The sequence below is a fragment of the Lissotriton vulgaris genome, chromosome 3_1, assembly GCF_964263255.1.
Source record: "Lissotriton vulgaris chromosome 3_1, aLisVul1.2, whole genome shotgun sequence".
In the NCBI taxonomy this organism is placed as follows: Eukaryota; Metazoa; Chordata; class Amphibia; order Caudata; family Salamandridae; genus Lissotriton; species Lissotriton vulgaris.
In genome coordinates this window covers 1,188,424,744-1,188,431,218 of record NC_141689.1, presented here as the reverse complement: position 1 = coordinate 1,188,431,218, position 6,475 = coordinate 1,188,424,744, and positions in this window count along the sequence as shown.

The following is a 6,475-nucleotide window of genomic DNA, read 5'->3' as shown; positions in this document are numbered from 1 at the left end:
TCGAGCCTGAATAGCACCAGCAATTGTGTGGCTTGTTTGAGGTCTTTGGCAGGAAAGAATGGTTTGATTTTGTATAGAAGCCTTAGGTTGAGGAAGGCCGTCTTTGCAGAGTTTTTGATGTGGTTGGTCATGTCCAGTTTGGGGTCTAGGGGGATTCCTAAGGATTTTACGGATTTGGCCAAGGTGAGGTTACCGTTTGTAGCGTCCAAAGCTTTAAGTCTCTCTGCAATTTGTGGGTTCTCTTCTTTGTTGGCGATGAGGAGGATCTCCATTTTTTCTTGGTTGAGTTTAACCCCTTCCCTGCTGGGCACATTCCCCCGCTGTGCTGGGGGAAGGGGGGGCACGCGCAGCACCCAGGTGCTCATGATGAGCTCAGCTCGTCATGCAGCACAGTGCTCGTGTGCTCATGACGCTGAGCTCGTCATGACCACACCTGTTTCTTTAGAACGTTCGCACAGCAGGGGAATTAGCCCAGCATGCGAGCGTTCTAAAGGCCATGACGAGCTCAGCTCGTTATGAGCACCGGAGCACCGTGGCTCATGATGAGCTGAGCTCCTCATGAGCATGCAAGGAGTTAAGGTGATTTTGGGATAGCCAGCGTTGAATTTCTTTTAGAGTGTTGTTGAGTCTGAGGATGTCGTCTGGGGAGAAGGTTTCTAGATAGACCTGGGTGTCATCAGCGTATAGGTGGAAGGGGATCTTCACCTTTTTCAGAATGATGGTGAGGGGTTCCATGTATATGTTGAACAGTTGTGGTGAGAGCACTGAGCCTTGGGGTGTTGAGTTAGCTGTGAGAGGATGCATTTCTCCAGGATTTTGGATAGGAGGGGGAAATTGGAGACAGGTATGAAGTTGTTCAGGTCCATGCAATCAGGCCTATTTTTTTTTTAGCAGTGGTGTGATTTGGCCAACTTTGAGGCAATCAGGTATAGTGCCGGATTGGAGGGAGCTGTTGATGATTCTGCACCAGAAGGGAGCTATGGATAGTTTGAGATTTTTGGTCAGTTGAGTAGGTATAGGGTCTAGGAGGTGTGAGGAGGGTTTGGAGATTGAGATTAGCTTGATAATCTCGGTTTCTGTGATGGGAGCGAAGGCCTTCCATGTAGTTGCGTTGAGAAGACATGTGCTTTCTATAGTATACAGGGGCAGGCTTTCGCTGTTGGTATCGTTGCTGGTGTCTTGTGAGTGTTCAATCTTGGTGATTTTTTCTTCGAAGAAGCTGGCAAATTTTTCGCAGAGTTCCGTGGAGGCCTGGGTGAAGGTTGTTGTGGGCTTAGTGGTTTGTAGCTTGATGATTTTGAAAAGTTCATTAGGCCTGTTTTTTGCATTGTCCAGGGTGGAGCAGAAGAAGTTGTTTTTTTCATTGTGGATGTGTTTTTTATAGCTTCTCCGAGCTGCTTTGAATTGTTCGAGACTGCAAGCGGAGGGGTTGTTTCTCCTGAGTCTTTCTGTGGCTCTAAGTTGTCTCCTTTCGTTATTGATGTCCGCTTTGAACCAGGATCTGGATAGAATGTTCCTGGGTTTTTTTAGTTTCGGAGGGGCAATCTGATCGAGAATAGTTGACATGGAAGTGTTGTAGTTGTCAGTGAGTTCTGTAGTGGAAAGTTCAGCTGAGGAGGGAGTGAGTAGAGAGGTGACTTTTTCTTCCAGGTCAGTCATGTTGATCTGAGTGAGATTTCTGGTCCATTTCGGTTGTTTTTGGGTGGGGGGTTGAATAGTGGCTGGGTGAGAGAGTTGGAAAAGAATTAGGCGATGGTCGGACCAGTCTACGGGCAGGATGTTGTTTATCCTTAATATGTCTTGATTGGCTATGATGGCATCTAGGGTTGCTCCTTTGTTGTGAGTTGCTTCTATGCAGTGTTGCATGAGGTCGTTATTGCACATTAACTCACTCAGATTTTGGATAAGCAGATTATTTTCTTCGTTCCAGTGTAGGTTCAGGTCGCCCAGAATAAGAATGTTCGCATATCGTAGGGAGCAGTGGGCAATTAGGTCAGACAGGTGTTCAGTGAAGGCGGTAGAGTTGCCTGAGGGTGGTAAATAAGGTGGCAGGTTACTGTTTTTTTGTTGCAGGTGATGATGTTGACAGTTAGGCACTCAAAGGAGTTGTAGTTTGCTGATTCTGATTCAGACACAGACAAATTGTCTCTGTGAATGATCGCTAAGCCTCCACCCCTATGGTCTATTCTGTTTTTATTGTTGATTTTAAAGCCTGGGGAAACGAGGGTGTCCAGGAGAGGAAGGGAGGAGTCATTGAGCCAGGTTTCGGTGATGAATGCTATGTCAATGTCATGAGTGAGGATGGATTCTGCTAGTTTTATAAAGCCAAACCAAAGTTAGCATTAACCGCGAGGATTATAATGCACTTAAGAATATATGGTATAGCAATATCACAGAACAGCTATAAGGAAGGAATTCAGAAAGCTGCAGAGGAGCTCAGCTCATGCTAGGGCACCCTCTCACACAAAACCAAGCACTCTGCCTTCAGGACTGTCATGGCCTGCCAAAGGAGTGACTTATAGATTAATATGTGTCTGTTTTAAATGGTGGATATAGGTATTCTATATCCCAGTAAGGGGTGCTAACACTATCTTACCCAGGCTGCAAGTGCAGACCTGGGGTGCCATTTTGAAAGGCTTCCCAGGGATGGCATAATACATGCTTCACCCCCTGGTAGGCCTCCAGGGTACCTATGCCCTTGGTACCTAAGGTACCATATACTGGTGGCTCACAAGGTATCTCAGTAACCAATCTGGTATGCACCTAATGTACATGGAATCAATTTAGAGAGAGAACAGCTAGGCTGTGTTCCGGATTAGCAGGGCCACAGCCAGACTAATGTCGAAAAACCAGTGGAACATAGCAAAAAGTGGGGGTAACCATAGAAAGCAGATTCTACTCTCCTACACATGTCCTGTGACACGTGTGCTGGATGGTTGTGGTGTGGGTATAAACCAGCCGGGAGGGAGTGGCTATTGCATGCTGACAACTAGACCTGTGATCCGCAGATCACTACAGGGGAAGACTTGGGACATGTAGCATTGTCGCCCCCCCCAGTGAGTGTAAGCTGAATGGGCTGGCCTGGCGTATGCCAGTCCAGCATAAGGGTGTGAACAATGACACCGGGTTTCTGGGCGTGGTTCAGTTCTGGGCTGGACAAGGAAGTAACTAATGCGTGTGTCTCTGTTGAAGTGTCGGTCCCACCCGGAGCGCAATCGGCAATGTGTCACCCTGTGACTCAATTCCCACAACATGAGCAACATGGACGTGAGGGGTAATCACTCACCCTACATTCTTCCATACTTTCACATTTGAATTATCATAGACACAAAACATCTGCGTGAATATGAATGTTTAATGCACATTCAGTGGAGTGTTGTAGCTGGAGCAGAACAGGGCCATGCAAATCCCACTTCGCATTATTGGCCCTGGAGGGCCAGCCAGAGCCCTTTAGGGAATGACAAGTTCATCGGAAGAGGAAGAGTACAGTCCACAGTCTGAATGCTGTGTCTTTAGTGACCAAACAGAATATGGCACTCCATGTCGAGGTCCATGGTGAGTGTCGTAGAGTGTATTAGGGATCAGTGCAAGGTGGTGATGTAGACGGCAGAACCAAGCAGAAACCATTCATATGGCGGAAATGAATGCTATTGCGTACTTCTTACCATGAAGGCACAATCATCGCATCTTTTTCCTCTGCTGCTTCATGTGCCTCACATGTGGGTGGTGGTGTTCTGTATCCAGCACTGTGTGGCAGTGATAACTCAGGGGCCATAGGTGGAATGCCTGCCACACTGTGTGGCATTGACACTTCAGGGGGCAGAGATGTGGATGGAGTGGTAGCAGCGGCATTCATCAGCTCCAGGCCTTGTGGTAGCAATGCCATGAGGAGGGTCTTTAGGGCATTGAGGAACCCAGCTATCTCTTGCTAGTGTGGAGCCATGGCAGCCGCTTTTTCCACCAGTGCCCGCTCCATGTTCTCCATGGTCCTCCACATTTGTCCTAACTCCCGTGTGACATCGCTGGAGCCACTCTGACTAGACAGTTGTTCTTGTCTCTGGGTCAGGACTCCAGCGATGTTGCCATGGATTGTTGGAGAGCATGGAGCGGACTGTGGGTGTCCGTTAGGGACTGTGGGTGGTCCCTGATGGGACTTAGACACCCACGTATGGCGTCTAGTTTGGCTGCCATGTGGTCAAACCCCACCCGCACCTGTTCAGCCAGCTCCTCCTGGCACCCCAACACACAGCGTTGGAAGGCCATGTGTTCTTCATGGGGGTCTTGGGAGGCAGCCGTGGTGGTGGGTGCTGCCTGCTGTGTGGTCTGTGCAGGGGGTGGGGTCTCCTCAATGTAGCTGGGCTGCCCTGCTCCTGGAGGTGGGGTGCTGAGGCTGTCCATGAGCTGTTGGAGGGCGTGGGGTCGAAGGTGTGCTAGTCCTCTTCGTCATAAGAGAAAAGAGGTTCGGCCTGCTATGCAGGAGGTGTTGTTTTTCCCTCTGCAATGTGAAGGGGAGATGCAGTTTAATATTGTAGTCACATGTATGTTGAAGCATTGTACATGTTTACATACAGACTGCATGACAGTGTACATTGAGACTGTTTGGGAGGAGCTGCCTATTTGATGCTGGACAGTGGACATGTCGACAACATCACGGATTTGTATTTGTACTTGTACATTGTCAACTCACATTTCCCTGCAATGCCAAATGTGATTGGCCAGTTTCTACACAGAAGCGGCACCAGTTATGTCCTCTGTTCTGTTGTGTACGTGTTGTGGTTTGTACCACATTGTTGTCAATATTGATGTGCTCGGCATGTTATGTGTGTGTGCTATATTTTGGGAGAGTCGCCCCTGCAGCTCTGACTTTGCTGCCCCTTATCCCTTTAATACGATGTGCTTTTGACTTCTCTGCTTACGCAGTGCTGAGATGTTACATACTTGAGTATATTGGTCTCGTGGTGGGAGTTGGGGGTATGGGGCATGGTTTGCCAGCAGATGTTTTATACTTAATTGTGCATGTGTGCCATTGTGCCCATCTCTCCCCGTCCCCCCAGTCCCTGGTCGGTAATCACCATGCTGCTGTTGTGTCAGGTCATGTTGAGCAGTGTCCGGTCCCCCAACTCCTGCCACCGTCTCCCCACTGATGACATTTCCTCCATCTCGTCCAGCTCCTCCTGTGGGGCTGGACTCCCACCTTCAGTCAAAATTGCTGCCTTCCGGTTGTTGGCGAGTTTCTGCTTGGTGTTGCGCTTCACATCATTCCAGCGCCTCTTGACCTCTTCCATTGTCCTCCTCAGCACTCTGACTGCATTCACCTTGTCCACGATGGACTGCCATACTCCATTTTTTGTTGCCAATGACACAGTGGATGTGACGAACAGTAGTTGACGGTGTTCTACCACCTGTGTTATCAGGATCCTGTTTTCCTGCTTACTGAACTGCGTCTTCCTTTTCTTCTTGTCCTTGCCCTTCCCTGACCCCAAGGTCCCAGGCTGGCCCTCCGGGGGGCTTTTGGGGTTCTGGTTGTCCTCTGTACTAGCCCCGACTACCTCCATTGTGCTTTGGTGTTGTTTTGCTTTTGTTTGTATGTTTTTTTTCTACTTTTATAGTAATTTTTCCTGCATGGCGTGTGTGACTTGCAGGCCTGGTGAAGATTATCAGTGATTTTTTTTATTGCGGTTGTGTCCATAGCAATTTTTTGCACGTTAAGGTTTACATTTTTATCGCCGTCGCGGTGACTTTATCGCAGACATTTGACGCGTTATCAGGAACATATTGCATATTATTGCCGTGTTGTGAATGGGACGTTAACACAGGTTATTTTCCTGTGACAGACGTCGATATGAAGCATTGCGCTAACCGATTTTGGCAACAATTATCGAACGTTCTTGAGAATATCCCCCTTTGTTTCCATCAGTGATAGCGGCTAACAAGGACAACAGTAGAAACGTTGGAGGCATGTGGGAAAGGCATGCTCCATAAAATGAGATGACTTTAAATCTTTAAATACATCGCTCTCTCTCCCTGCCTTCCCCTCCTCCTACCCCTCCCCTCCCCCACTCTCTCTCTCCCCACCAATAGCAAGACAGTTCGACATTCCAACCAAAGACTTCTAGTACAATATAGAGAATTCTCTGCCATGAATGGAGCAAGAAATATTTAAGTAAAATCTACAATATGTGGTATACTGGGCTTCCCGACACCACATGCACAGAAGAGTAAACAGCACAGGTGGTAGTTTGGCCACCAATATATTTATTTCTGTGCGCTTGTGACAACCCTATCTTTTAGGGCTACCCTGAAACTTGCCAGAATGATGTGTGGAGTCACAGGTCACATTCAATGGCCTTGATGTAGGTGAAGGTGATCATACACAAATTCTGACAGCCCAGCAAGTATGTGTGGGGATGCATACAATGCTTCCTCTGTACTAGTGCTGGGTGTGTGATGGAAGATTTCTCACCCTTGCACTTTG